Raw genomic sequence first — 14985 nt, forward strand, 5'->3', positions numbered from 1 at the left:
CCTGTTGTCAATGTTCAGTCAAACAAGTATTTAAATCAGGTGAATCTTATTCTGTGTAGGGTTTATTCAGACAGGAGGGAGCTGCTCCAGACACAAGGTGCCGTGAGACCGGGGGTTGGGATGGCACTGTGCATGACACGGCATAGTTTTGCCAAGCCAGCTTCTAATGCCAGGGGCTTAGCAGATAGCAGCATGAATCACATTGCCCATGTGATGACCCCTTTCTGGGCAAATAAAGGCATCATCTCTGACCAGCTGAAAACTGTAACAGAGCGCATGGAGGATGTGAAGGAATCATTAAAATCCCATCCACACACGCAACCACAGATAAGTGATGTTTTACTAAATAACAGTGAGACTGTTGTGCAGCCCTGGCATTTGTCTTCATTTCAAATAAATGCCACACTTGACACCAAAACTATACCTCATTTAGGGATTTCTTCAAGCTGATGACACATAACGTGCTGGGTCAAAGTTGCAGATGTTATGCTCAGAAAACTGACTGCACAACACTAGCAGCATTTTTTATTTGAAATGGTCATTTTGGTCGAGATGAACAACCTCATGCATTTTGATGAAACATAAAGAACACCCCCTCTGTCTGCCACTCTCTCACTTCACATTTGCATAACAAATACTTGTCCACTGAAGATTTCAAACCATATTCAGGACGCAGCTTCACACTGCCTATGTCACAATTAGCTCAACACCCATGGCGACAATTACAATGTGTTGCAAGTATTGTGATGATGAAAACAAAAGACACAACGGCTAAATCAGCTACAGTGGTGGATGTTTAGCCAAAGCGGGAGAAGAGTGTGTGTTTATAAAAGAAGATTGTTAGAGGGAGTCTGTCTAGACGTAGAAAGAACTCAGTGGCCCCAGTGATATTTACATTCCACCTCTAATAAAGAAATATGGCCTTCTGCGTCATTAAATCCTACTCCTGACCTGACTTAAGGCCGTTTGATTACGTCTGTCATACCCCATCTCTCAGTCTGTTACGCTACACATCCAGACACCAGTAGTGGAGCCTGACAAAATGGGTCACTTTTAATACTGTGTCTAATACAAGCAGAGAGGGATTTAGCTGTGTTGAGAGCATGGCAGGGGTTTGGAATGCATGCTGCTGGATGTGCTGGTGGTGAGGGGCTGTTGATAGTGATGCTGGGGCTTAATGTCATCTGAACATTTTACCCCAGACTGCTGTCACAATTCTGCAACCCAAAGAACAAACAAACAAAAAAAAAAAACAGCTAAACGACAATACACTGCAGGTAAATACCAAAACACGCCAGTTTGAGACATATTCCAGACATTTAAAATCTTTTTTTCTCCTTTAGTACGTTTTTGTAGAGATGAATTCCTTATCTGATTGACAGAAAAAATGTTGGCAACAGTTTTTAGAAGTTAATGATTTAAACAAGCTCATTCCAGCTGTTCAGTTGTGACGTGTTTTGTTCTTTTACAAATGTAAGAGTAAGATTAATGTTTTGCAATTTTGCAAACAGGTAATCAAGTAAAAATTGAATAAATAGATATTGGAAATAAAACCTTATTGCTGACCTAGTTTGCACATGAAACTAGCCTCTGTACTTTCCAGTTGCCAGTGCTACATCTGCTCCAAAATGATTCATGGTAGAAAGTGAATGCCTTCAGCAGCAGCAGTTTAAAGAGAACATTTGACCCATCCACATTCCAGCCCTGCTGACTTCCTCGAGACGCTTCAGGGCTTCACAGTGACAGTTGGCCGTGTTGTAGTCATATCATGACTTTAATAATGTTATTTATTTCACAATTAACACACATGTAAATCAACTAAATATAATTGGTTTAAATTAGGACATGCTCTAAATTTTGTAAATATTCAAAATCAATTCTATTTGCTTTCAACTGCATGTTTCATGTGACTATATTGGTCTAGTCACACCTGCAATAATAGTTAGCTCAAGATGGATAATACTAGATTACAGACTTTGAACTGAAACTCATAAAATTGAGGTCTAAACCAAACTTTGGAGAATCGTCACACCCTTAATGTGTGTGGGTGTATGTGAAGTGTGAGCGAGCACAGACTGTAGGATTAAAAAAAGTTTGCATGTGAAAATGTCTTTTGCACAAATTTACAAGCTTTTATATCAAAAATGTAAAAAACTGGAAAGAAGGGGCCACTTCCTGGATTCTTTTATTTCTACAGAAACATGTGATTCAGTCTAAATTCTTACCACAGCTTATGACATTTTAAACAAACAAACACAGGTCTGGTGAAACTGAACAAAAATAAAGTTCTGGGGGAATTTGGCAAACAAGATATGAAGCCCCACTGTCTGTCTGTTTGTTCACTGACTTTACTTTGGTGTGTGTCCGAGTGAGACACGTGTGCAGGAAGAAACATTCAGTGTGAGTGTGGACTTGTAACGGCGAGAGAGGACTGAAAATGTTAAGTGGAAGAGGGTTGATCTGTTCGCAGTGGAATGAGGATCAAAACAAGAGATTTGTGAAAAGAAGGGGGTTTTCCTAACCTCTTCCTAACGGAGCAGAGGCAGAAAACTGCTCAATTTGACCATGTTTTTATCTGATGTTAACTTGAGGATCTGATTACAAGTAAAGAGCTCCAAGAACACAAGTTCACCCCTTGTGTTAAACTATGTCTCCACATGTGTCTCTGCCCATGACAGACAGGTTCAATTGTCAAAGTGTTTGTGTGCGAGAGACAAACAGAGACAGAAAGAGAGAGTGGCTGAGTGAATCAATATTCAGCTTTCAAAAATAGGATTTTACTGATTTCAAATCATTTTAAAAATCAATACGTGTTCGTCAGTCTTAATATTGTGTGGTGGCCACGAATAAATCCATGTATAGCTGCTTAAAGACATGCACCTAATGGAACTTTTCCTGCTAGCCCGCTAGGAAGTTAGCAAGTGGGCGTGTTTATGACTTTTCTAATATGCATCAGACAAAAACTAAAACAGAAATAATACAATTATCTCAGGATGAAAGAGTTGTGCAATACATATAATCTCAGGCTGCATTCTTCAAATGTGAAAGACAATCTTGGAAAAGGCCTCGACCCAATGTTCCAGTCATTTTCTGGAGTGCATGTCTGAAAGCACAGAATGAGGCCACCCTCCGAATGTGGTCTGAGTGATGGGATCTCAAATCTCTCAAGTCTCCACAGTGTGTCTTGGATGTGTTCATAGCTGTACTTAGAGCTGTCCACTTATGATCAGATCACCTGAGACACATGTCAGGTCGGAACTGGGCCCTCCACTCCCATCACTGTGCGCTACTACTACAACTACCATTACCAAAACCAATGAAGAATCTAGAAACTAATTCTTGTTAGTAATGGGGAGATAAATTGACTCCAGCCGCTGTCTGTGTGTGTAAAAGCTTGCTGCTCCATCTGACCATACAAGGAAACACTGCTGTTTCTGCACTATCACCAAGCACGTGTTTTGTTCACACACACACACACGCACGCGTGTGTGTGTGTGTGTTTTAAATCATTGAGGTAGAAGCTAAGGAGAAGAATGCACCATTAAAAGGAGAAACAAATTAAAACATGAATGCACTGTGTTCTCTGGCCAAAAAAGGTGAGAATGTAGTTTTATGAAGCTACCAAAAAAGGCAGCGACACATTCAGGCTTTTAAACAAAGTCAATGGACATCTGTGTTACAACCACAGTCGTTCTATCACACTGATTTGTGTCCAACTATATTATATTTTAAAATCAAATCACCTAGGAAAACGTGTGGAAAATGTGAGTGAGATAATGTGAAAATACAGCAGGAAACTTTCTGCCATACAAATGGACAACTTCAGAAGACAACAAAATTTGCGAGCTTTTGGTGATAAAGGTCGACACCAGTGTCGATGTGCTGTCTTATGTAAAAGGAAAACGTATGCATTGTTTTGGAAATTTTCCAGAGTTCATGTCTAGAAACTGCCAGTGAAAATTCTCTACAGTACTGCAGCTGCTGTCATGAAGAAATACAAAATACAATCACTTTCATTTTAAGAGTTTTTGTATTAAAACAATGCACAAATTTCCACCTTCCACTGAAACACACAAATATAACACTTAGCATTGATGTGTGGTGGACAATTAGTTTTTTTCCCGACAGGAGTTAAGTGTTTAAGCCGCATGAAGAAAGCACTCAAACTTTTTCCAGCCTCTGTTTTCAGTATCTACAGAATCCCTGTATTACTGACCAGCAATTTATCTGAAGTAGAAACCAAAAGACAAGCATGACCCCATCAAGCTAATAGCCCAACTTCAGGAATTGGCTGCAATTGCAAAGTCCAAACCACGGTTGTGTACTTTAAAAGTCAATATATACTCTGGTTCATTGAATGTTTAATGATTAGCCCAGCTTGTAGCAAGTATGCCCTCCCCGAGTATGACTCAGACAAAGTTTATAACTATAACTGATTAGATTAGTGGATGAATAGTAATAGTCTATTGAAAAACATCTGAAAAGAAGTTACTGTGCATTCACATGCTGCTTGGAAGCTCCCGTTACCCTGGGTTGTGAAGTCATTGTTCTGACGTAGGTGTATTCTTGTGCTTTAAAGTCAGAATGGGGAAAAAACTGACGCTGTAAAATGTGTTGTATTTATGGGTTTAAACCATTTAAACTACACCTTGACTGCTTTTTCCAACATCTGCATCACAGCAAAGGATCAGATGTAACAGGTTTATGCATAATATCAAATGTGTGCACGTTAATAAAAACGTGATGACGTCAGCATTTCTGCAACTCATGTACCAAAATTTGAGTTGTTGTTCTGACTTAGGGTGGCATTCACGTGAGCTATTCCACTTTTCCCAAATTTTTCTGATTAGTCTAACACCACATGTATGCACAGTGCAAGATCCTCCATGGAGCAACACATACAAAGCCCAAAAAACATTTTAATAGGTGGGTGTTGATGGAGGGGGCTTGATGTTAAGCCTGCAGCTGACTCTAATCAATTCCATGAGGGACATTAACCATGTGATAAGTGACTTTAAGCTACTCAGTAAAGCCATTAGGAGCAGGTGGTTAAGTGTGGCTACAAGTTGAGTGGACCGAGTCAGTTAGCCTTTAAGGGAGGCGAGAGAAGGGGGGGGGACAGATTCACGGCTACTGGCAGTGCAGTGGTCTGCAAGAGCTGCAAGGGAAAGGGGTTACAATCTGTTCTAAGCCTGGCAGGGCTTTCAGAGAGAACCAGGCGCTGCTTCCATCAGAACAGCCTGATGGGGGAGTAAGGCGAAGCATTTGGGTGGTATCATCATCAATGTAGAACAAGAGTGTCCAAGTGCTTGTATGCATGTGTTCAGAGCTGGTCCAAAACGACAATGATGACAACAACGATCATCTTAAGTATTTGTGAGTTCCACATTGGGGTAACTATGAGGGGGAAGGGGGAGGCAGACAAGCCCTATTGTCTGCACTTCGCACCATGTAACCCCCTCAGGCGTGGTGCCGAGGGCAGTGGGGGTGGGTTCCTGTGACTGGATTAACTGGTGCAACGGGGCAGAGGAGCAGCTGGCACTGGTAACTTCACCCAAAAGACCTCAGGGATATCGAACAGGCCGCAGGGTGAAAGAGGGCAGGATGGAGGAGTCACCTCTTTCATACAGTCGATGCACATATGACATGGATGATGTAATTTTTTAACCTCTTCACTGAGGTCTGCTGGCCTGTCAAGAGATAACTCTTACCTAGTAACACGGTTCAGACTCTCAGGTCTGCAGCTAGTGTCATACACCTCACTGCTATCGTATGTATAAACATAAAATATGCTTTGCCTTACTTGCTTTTACTCAAAAACTTGTAAACTCATTCCGTGTCACTTTTAGACCAGTGAAGTCAGTTAAATTACCAGTCATATTTTACTACATTTCTCAAAAGTCCAGCAATGTCCACCTGCCTTCTAAAAAGGTTTTGTGACAGAAGTGAAAAGAATTGCTGCGGAAGGCCTGCTAAAAATGGATTGAAAACAAAATAAAGGGAGAGAGCTGAAGGTTGAAATCATGTCTATAAAATAGATTTAGACCAGGCATACCTGTTTCTTGCCAAGGACCTTTGTCCCTTGCAATCTTCTTCTCTTTTTCCATATTTCCTGTTGCTCTCCGCTGTCAACCAACTAATAAAAGTGGAATGGGGCTGGATAAGACTGTGCAGGCATGAGAAAGAAAAACACTGAATCACTGCCTCCTACTGACATCGTTTTTGTGTTAAAAGCTTTTGGCTTTTTCAGTGACTTCAATCCAACATAAAAGCTAAAAAAACCCATAGCAAGTCATTCTGTCGAAGATGGCTGGCTGAAGACAAGCCAAAGCTGACATCAGTTTTCCTAAATTAAAAGCCAGCCAGTAGCTACTCTCCTGCACACCAGCCAACTGGCTATAGACAGTCAGGCAGAGAGTCAATATAATGCTGGAGAGCCTGAGGGCCAGATCAGTTACCATGCCTATGACCAGGCAGGGTGAGCCGAGGCCAGATGGACACTGATCCCTCACCTCGCCTGCCATGCCACTCTGACAACCACACCCCTGAACTGTACGGAATACACACAAACCAATTACTCAACACACAGAATTGATTTTGTCATGCCCAAAGAGGTAGAGCAGAGGATGACAAACAAACGCAGGCCCTCACAGCAGGGTATTTCAATAAGCAAATAAATCAAATGCATAGCACTGTTTCAGGAGTGACAGCTGCTACATGTGACAGACAAGGTCCAGTTAAGAAAATGTCCTTATTGTACAAACACACTTCTCATGTCCCTTCCATATCAATAAGTTATTAAAAAACAATGGAAATTCAAAGCAAATTATGTCTATGAGGTGGCATTTAAGGAGACCAAAGTGAGCTAACAGACTATGAAAGTGCTGAGTTACACTTTCAATAATTACAGTGCACTGAGTCCAGCATTGTAAGTTTTAAAAAATGCAGTGTCAGCGTCCACCACTTTATCCTAACAGGCAGGAGAGTGCCAGCCTCCAAACCACAGTGATGAGTTACAGCACCGCACCACCATCCAAAAGCTCTACCGCTGAGAGCGACACAGGAGATGCACAAACAAACCTGGGGCGTGAATGATGAGATGTAGTTTAAACCTGTGTGTCACCCTAAACAGATGCAGCAGAGCAGGCCAGCGTTAGGATTGAATTTCCATGGGTGTGGGGACGGAGGCTGACACTGGTTGCAGGCAGTAAAAAGCAGCTGACTTCCAAGCAGATGCAAATGGAAATGCTCAGCGCTGTACAGGGGTTGGGCTTTCTATTCAGCTGCCCTGACTTTTGACTGAGTCCCCAGACAAGGGACAGGCTGAGAAGTGCCAACAGGCCTGTAACACAAATAATGGTCTTTACAGATTTAAGTCCAGTACCAATGCATTCAAGTAGAACTTCAACAAACATTAAGCTGAAACAATGTCCCTTATCAAATGTTTTATAATTTGACATCAACTAGACAAAATAATCAAAAAAATGTATCAACAGAATAATCAATAATAGAAAATCATTAGTTGGAGGCCTGAACCAAAGGCTAGTAAATTGCAACAATTATTCACTTCAAGGTTCAGTGTGTAAGACTTAGTGACATCTAGTGGTGAAGTTGCAAGTTGCAGCTGAATACCGCTCACCCTCCCTTTCCAAACATGAAAGAGAACCTGGGGTAGACTTCAGTTGTCATTAAAACTTTGTCAAGTTTGGACTACCATAAAAAACATGGCGACCTCCGTAGAGGACCTGCCCTGGATGTAAATATAAAGTATTTAAATATAAAAGGGCCCATTCTATGGTAAAGAAAACAACAATTTGTACAATTTAGATGAAACACACAAGTGAAACGAGATCTCCTTCACCTAAATCGTACACACTGAATCTTTAAATGGAAATGTATCTACAGATCAGGCTGAGACCTTCCCTTTCTACTTTCATTTTTTTTTAAAAACTGTATGTTTCAGATGCAATTCAATTTAGCTTTATCAGCTCCATAATAACTATAAATATACCAACAGACTGATGCCTGTTGAAGGCAGAGAGGAACTGTAGGTACATTCTGTTCTCACACTGCGATTGTGGTGGAGGGGAAATTTGAGCCCTTGACTCCGACATTCACCATTACCTCTCACAGCTGTTGCACCGATGCACAGGAACTCACGCAAATCGGAATAAACAGCACAACTCAAGCATCAGACTTATTGATCCTCCAGTGTATCACACCATACAAAAGTAAATGTCTGTGACGACTCAATAAAGTCAACAAACGCAAAAATGAAAAACAGATTTCATCCATGTCCCACCTCAGACGGAAAATTGCACTTAAGTTTCTTTTCTGCTGGTAACAACGAAAGACTTTGAGTCTTTGCATAAAGCTGCACTTTCATTTTCTTCACTTCCATCTTATACAACCCCCTTGACTTTTCTCTGAAGATTAAAGAATGCACTGAACTATTTTAAGCTTCCTTTCTGGCCTGCTTTGGCCTTTAGGAAGAGGGAAAGGAAACAGAGGTGTGGACCGCAGGGAAGTGGCTGTATCCCAATGCAGAGGCTGGATATGGGAGAGGATGTGGGTCTTCCACGGGACCTGAAGGGCAACCAAATACGTTCCTGGCAATAAAAACCTGTGTCCAACGCAGACTCATTTGAGCCAGGAGTGAATGTTGTTTGTATCCTTTCCCATTGCAGACAAAGGCCAGATGTTAGTGTTTTTTTTGACCAGTGGAAAATGGGTTACAGTTAATATGCTCTGTATCTTTCATAAGTAGTAACAGTACTTCATACTCAGCACTATCCCTTCTTAATCCCATAAGAGGTTTAATAGGAAGTTAGACTTCCCTTAAGGTGCCATTGACCCCAACATTACCAATGTTCCGATGGTCACGTTTTCATGGGCATTTTTGCCCTATTTTGTTTTTAGACAACGATTGCCTTATTGCCAGAGATGATAGACTAGTTGAATCCTTATAATTGAGGCAAAATAAGACCAAATCTCAGACCTTGTTCTTGTTGGATTTGGCTCCAGAGATGCGACTCGCTGAATAAATGATCCTGCAATGAGGCCTCTGAACTGTTAGCAAAATGTCAGAAAAGGCATCAGGGGGGGGAAGAGAGCATGTGTCAGTCCCACTTGGTTTCACGCCGAGGTGACGATAAACCCAACAGCAACAACTCACACGTCCTGGCAGCAGCAGCATGAGGGTTTTCAGGAGGCGACACTCTCTCTCTCTCTCTCTCTCTCCTGTGAGTGTCTGCATGTCACATACCTCTCTGAAGCCAACGATGGAGTCATAGCTCCTGCACACAAACCCAGCCCACTACACCCACACAAGCCAGAAACACACCCCACTATGTAATGCAAACTCTCGACCAAAACCTGACTTGATAAGCGACATCCCTCCATCACTGAGATCAGCAGACGATGCCGTCCGATAAGTCTCTGAGCCGCCGAGCCTCCCTTTTCTCTCACTGAGCTCTGCCAAGTAGAGGAGGAGCAGCGTGCATGGGTGAAAATATGAAAACAGATGATGGTGAGGTTGGCGGGAGACAAGTGTGAAGGCATAAAGAGCAGACAACACATCCAGGGTGCAGGCTACTTCCAACATTTCTCATATCAATATAAATGATGCATGACATGCTGCTGATGCAAAAGCCAGTGACCTCAATAAACAAGAGGCATCTATGCAAGATTTAACCTCCTGCTCCTCAAAACACTTAAAGAGCCAAGGAGTGTTTCTGATGAGAACATGAGCAGGAGGCCTGGAGCACTGTCTTGAAGATGTTATCACCTTAGGGTACAACATCTCCATTATTGTCAGCCTGATCCTCGTGTTGTGTTGGGACCTTGTCAAACACCATTAAGTGCTGCCTGCTCCTCGCCTGTGTAGCCATTGTTTGGGGTTTTTTTCACGAGTTTCGGGGTGTTTGTCCAGGCCTCGGGACAAGTGGAGCTTCAATAACACCGTTTGTCTCTGGGAACAAACACGCTGAATTCACCCCCGGTGGTGGCGAGGAGGCCAAGTCCAGCCTCGCGGAACAATAGCTCGGTGTGTGCGCACCGAGGAGGGACGCATGGGGCCAGGCAATAGACGGAGCCAGGATACGGGGCAGCTGGTTCCACTGTCCCCCCGAGGAACTGGGGAGCGAGACCCACGTTGAAACCACCGCCCAGGTCGCTCCGCTCCGTGCTAACGTTGCACGTCCATCACCACATCTCCACGTTTACAGAGAGGACGTTCGAAACACGTGTTTGGCAAATTAAATTAAAACGACACCGCCGAGGAACGGAGCTTTCCTGACACCGAGTGTCATTTCGTGGGTGTCTGGCGGTTAAAGTATAGTAAATAAAGCTGATAAAACGTAGCTGAGAACGTGACCGTCTTTACCTTTTTCAAGCGCCGCCCCGGCTCCTGGACACTGTCTCCCGGCTCCGGCTCGGAGGTGGAAGCCGCTGAGCGCGTCGACAGAACCGTAAATATTCACCGGACCTCACGACAATGGAGCCGCGTTCTTTCCCTCCACGTTTGAGCGGCGGCGCTGCTGCTGCTCCGCTTCATAAAGGACGTGGTAGAGGGTGGGGTGAGACCCGGGGTGTGAGGCTGGAGACGGGGGGAGAAGCGTGCAGGAGGAGGAGGAGGGGATGAAGGAGAGCCAATATGCAGATTAATCCCCGCGCGCCGTCCAATCAGACAGCGCGAGACCGGAGGTTTATGCAAAGCAGCAGTGACGTCACATTCAAACGTAGCTGTTGTCCTGTGGCGCGAGATGAGCCATGAGCCACTCATATCTACACACATTTATAACTGTCCACATTTTGAGATGGTGAATAAAAATCCTACAGCATCTTTCACACACTTATTTCACCACTGTATCCATTCAAATAGGTTTTGGATTCGATGGAAGAATACCGCTCTAAACCTGCTTGTTTGGAATGTCCTGTTCTTGTCTCACGTTGATGCTCCGGAGATTATTCCTGGTCATTAGAGGGTCCTCCTTAAAATGTTCTACAGGATACTGTCACTTTTATATTGTTTGTGTGCTGGACGTTGTGTGCTATGGTGCAGAGTGAAGAGATAGTTAGAAAACTTTGTGTTCATCCTATCTGGTTTATCTGCAGTGATTTTATAGTCAATGTTTTTCAATAAAATGAAACTGAATTTGCTTTATTACTGTTTCACATCTGTGGTTTATATGTAAGTTTGAATGGTTTTCTGTTATCCTCCTCCCAGTTATCAGAGAGGACTTTTAGGCTAAAAACTTGTCGGGGCTTACAGACACTTGGTTGCACCACAGGAGTATGGAGGCATTTTATGATTTTTTTCTGCTGGGTTTTTTTAACGTTTGAAGAAGTGGTCACCATTTACTTCAACTGTATTGGATTTGGCTGCAACGCTGTTTACCCCTGGAAGTCCCAAAGTGTTCTGTGGACTCAAACACTTCACCCACCCCTCCATCGGCATAGTGCTGAGTAGATAATGAGGGTATTTTCATTTTTGGGTGAACTATCCCTTTAATGCTCCATAGCTACTTCAGAATTATTCCTTGTCATTAGTGAGTCCTCCTTGGACAAGATACTGTCACTTTTTTATTGTTTGCGTGCTGGACGTTGTGTGCAGAGCTTTTTATAAACAGTCGATGATGAAGAGGGAAGTTGGAAAACTGCACGTTCATTCTACCTGGTTTATCTGCAGTGAAGAAGACATGTATAACTTGGTCCACAGACTGATGGCACACTGTCCTGCTGGTCTCCAGACTTTAAATGACATTTCTCTGCACTCATCGTCTAATACAGTGTTCACTTCCCTATGGTACAGACCCACAATAGCTGCGAGTTGAATGCTTGTGTTGAGCTGCAGCTGCAGGCTCTACAATAGAAATCGATGAAAAGAGGGGGAAGACATACAAAGACTTCTGCAACTCACAGAGAGAGGAAGAGTGAATGGGCTAAGACGTCCGACATCAGCTGTTGTTTTCTCTAACAAGACTCAGAGAGGAGGAGAAAGAGTGAAAGAAAAGGCCCTGCAGGGAAAAGAGAGAAAGAAATCTTAAACTCTTGAGGGGTGAGGGGAGGAATGAAGGATTACCAGAAGTTGTCAGAGCACACGTTCTCAGTGTAGCTCACTGAGGAGTGAGAGTGTGTGTCATGTCTCAGCTCCGCCTCTCTCTCCATCCCTTCTCTTTACCCTTTCCACTCATCCAGAGGCCCTGCGCTGGAGCAAGGGGGGAAAACCCAAAACTCCCACTGAAGTTTCACCAATTCCTCAACTTTGGTTATTGCTACGAAGCAGTTTAAAGGCTAACGTCTGGAGCTTTATCACCTGATCATTTTAGCTGATACTGAAAATAATTACCAATAATTTTAAATATTTTTTGTTTATTTATAGGTGAGGTGTGGCTCTACCAGGAGAGTGTCAGCAAACCATTGGATCTTTTATTTGACTAAACTAAGCACTAATGGAAGCCATCGTTATATCACAGGGCTCGAAAAGCTCGTAAATCCCCTCACATCCTTCCCATCCGTCTCAGATTGCTTTGTAATGTTGTTACACGAGGGTGTGGCTCAGCGCCTGGCTCTGCTGAAACAGAATCAGGATGGACTGACAAGCTCAACACAGACCTGGAATCTTCAAAAACTGTTTCTTCAGTGTGGTCTGGGGACGGTCACCCATCTGCCCTGACATCTTTCTGTGAAGACAGCTGCACACACCGCCTGTGGCGCTAAACACAACCTGCATGCAACCCCCCCTCACACGCACATACATGCAAACAGACCGGCAGACACACCAAACATAAACTCAGTGACTCAATGAATAAGAAATAAGAAAAGAAAGGAAACAACTAATGCTGGTGCTGCAGGTCCGTCTTTTTTCATTCTCCAAGGGGGTTATATTTTCACTCCTGTCTCTTTGTTTGTTTGTTTGTTTGTAAACAAGATTACACATAAACAACTGGACAGATTTCCACAAAACCTGGGGGAAGGATGCGATATGGGTCGGGGAAGAACCCATTCAATTGTGGTACAGATGCAGGTTTCCCCCCTGTGCTTTCTTTAACATGCAGAGATAGATAGACACACTCTCAGAAAGTTTGAAAATAAATAGTGTTCTGTCCAGCTTGTTGGGCATTCACACCAATGGCATCCATTTCAGGTCAGCACAAACAAAATTCATCATGTTAGCGTGCCTTGCAACAAAACGTTTAATCCCCATGATCTGGAAAATCCGAAAGGTCAACTATTTAAATTGGCTGGAGAAGGAAGAAGCTGCATCACCCCTAATACATCCAGATAGGGCTGGTCATGGCCTGTGGGTCACGATAAGGTCGTTCCTGGACTCACAGCATGCTCTCCTCTCTTAACAGTGTGTTTGCTGGATTAAATATTTCAATCCTGATCCGCTTTTTATATTTATATATATATATATATATATATATTTATTTATTATTTAAAAAAGTGTCTTATGTGTTGGAGCAAAGTATGTGAAGAGGAAACATCATTTGTATGCATGCGTTCCAATGGTCACATGTGTCAAATAGAAACAAGCATGAAATAATTTTTTTAACCTCTTTTTTTGTGTTCTCTTACATTTTGTTTTAAATGGTGCTGTCTGATTTCATTTTTTTAATTTTTATTGTGCCTCTGTGTTGTTTTGAAATGTCCCTGTACAGCATCCTGAATCTGTGTATGAAAGGTACTTCGTAAATAATACCACCTTGTCTTAAATAACACTGTAACACTCCATTACCCCCTCATTCAACGGGTTTGTCTTGTGTGTATAAGCTATGTACATGTACTGTTATACTGTCATTTTGTTTGTCTGTATGTATGTTAAGTAAAATCTATGATAAAATTTGAATATAAAAAATCCTTGTCGAATAAGCTAAGGGTGTTTTTCAACATTTTCGTTGATTTATACTTTTCTATGGATCTTGATAAAATGTGGTTTCAAAAGGAGACTCTCTGAGGGCCATTCTAGTTTTTATCTGAGGTGCTTTCCTAATATAAAAAGCCCTGAAGTTCAAACAGCAAGTCACAATTGAGTAACTGGTGCACATTTGAATTCAAGCTGAGATCAAGCTGGCAGTAACAAAAGGCACCGACCTGACATCAGCTCACCGAAACTAAAAACATCCTGTACACACATTATGTGAAACACAATGTGTGTCAGAAAGGTAAATAAAGACATATCTATGAGACGCTTTCATAGAACTATGAACTCCACCTTTGCTTGTCTCTCACACACTCCCACATGAACCATTGAGGCATCGTCGGAGCAGTGCATAATGTATGGTAATATTAGGTTAAGTGGGTGGAAAGCGAAGATGAGCTACATCAGCTGCCAAGCCTCACTCGAAAAAGCTCAATAAGCAGGAAATGAGCTCATCACATTGGTCGGCTCTGGAGAAAAAAAGGAATTTTAATTTCTCCTCGTCTGAGAGCTTTGTGCTGCAGCGTCTCAACTAAAACATGCAGGAGATTCACAACAGCTGTGTTTGACTGTGTCGGACCGAAGGATTTATTGGCAGAAATCAAGAATCGTAGTTTTTTCCTTTAAACTTTCAATGTGCCTTTTTTCCTCTGCCATCTTTTATCAAGAAGAGAAATAAACTTGTAGTCCTCTGATACAGTGTCCACACTCATGAACAACAAGCTCCCTCTTCTGATGAGTCAAAGGAACTGTGTTAGAATGAAACAAAATAATCTGTCCACAACCAGCTTAATTTTCAAAGATGATCAGGGAACATTTTCTCACTAGATTGGCAAGACACAAGGCCAAGAAGATGACTTCATATTTGCATTTCTCAGGTAAAAGGACTGTTTTTTTTTAATAAAAACATGATGATCTTCAAACGTTAGGAAAGGAATATCAAGAAATACAAGTACATGCATGTAAAATCAACAATAAGTTAAGGCCATTGATATGTTTGGCACCGATTTTTCAATCTAAATCCCAAAATAAAATAAGTATAAACATGACAGTGTTTACTC

General features: G+C 42.3%; 1 protein-coding gene across 1 annotated transcript in view; it reads right to left on the reverse strand.

Moving 5' to 3' along the window:
- si:ch211-214c7.4 (platelet binding protein GspB) overlaps window positions 1-10517 on the reverse strand; it is a 30080-nt gene extending 19563 nt beyond the window's left edge. The window contains exon 1 of the mRNA XM_034586788.1: window positions 10388-10517. The gene's annotated coding sequence lies outside the window, so the exon portion shown is untranslated. The remainder of the gene's footprint in view (window positions 1-10387) is intronic.
- Between the last annotated feature and the right edge of the window lie 4468 nt (window positions 10518-14985).

The sequence above is a fragment of the Hippoglossus hippoglossus genome, chromosome 1 (genome assembly GCF_009819705.1).
Source record: "Hippoglossus hippoglossus isolate fHipHip1 chromosome 1, fHipHip1.pri, whole genome shotgun sequence".
Lineage (NCBI taxonomy): Eukaryota > Metazoa > Chordata > Actinopteri > Pleuronectiformes > Pleuronectidae > Hippoglossus > Hippoglossus hippoglossus.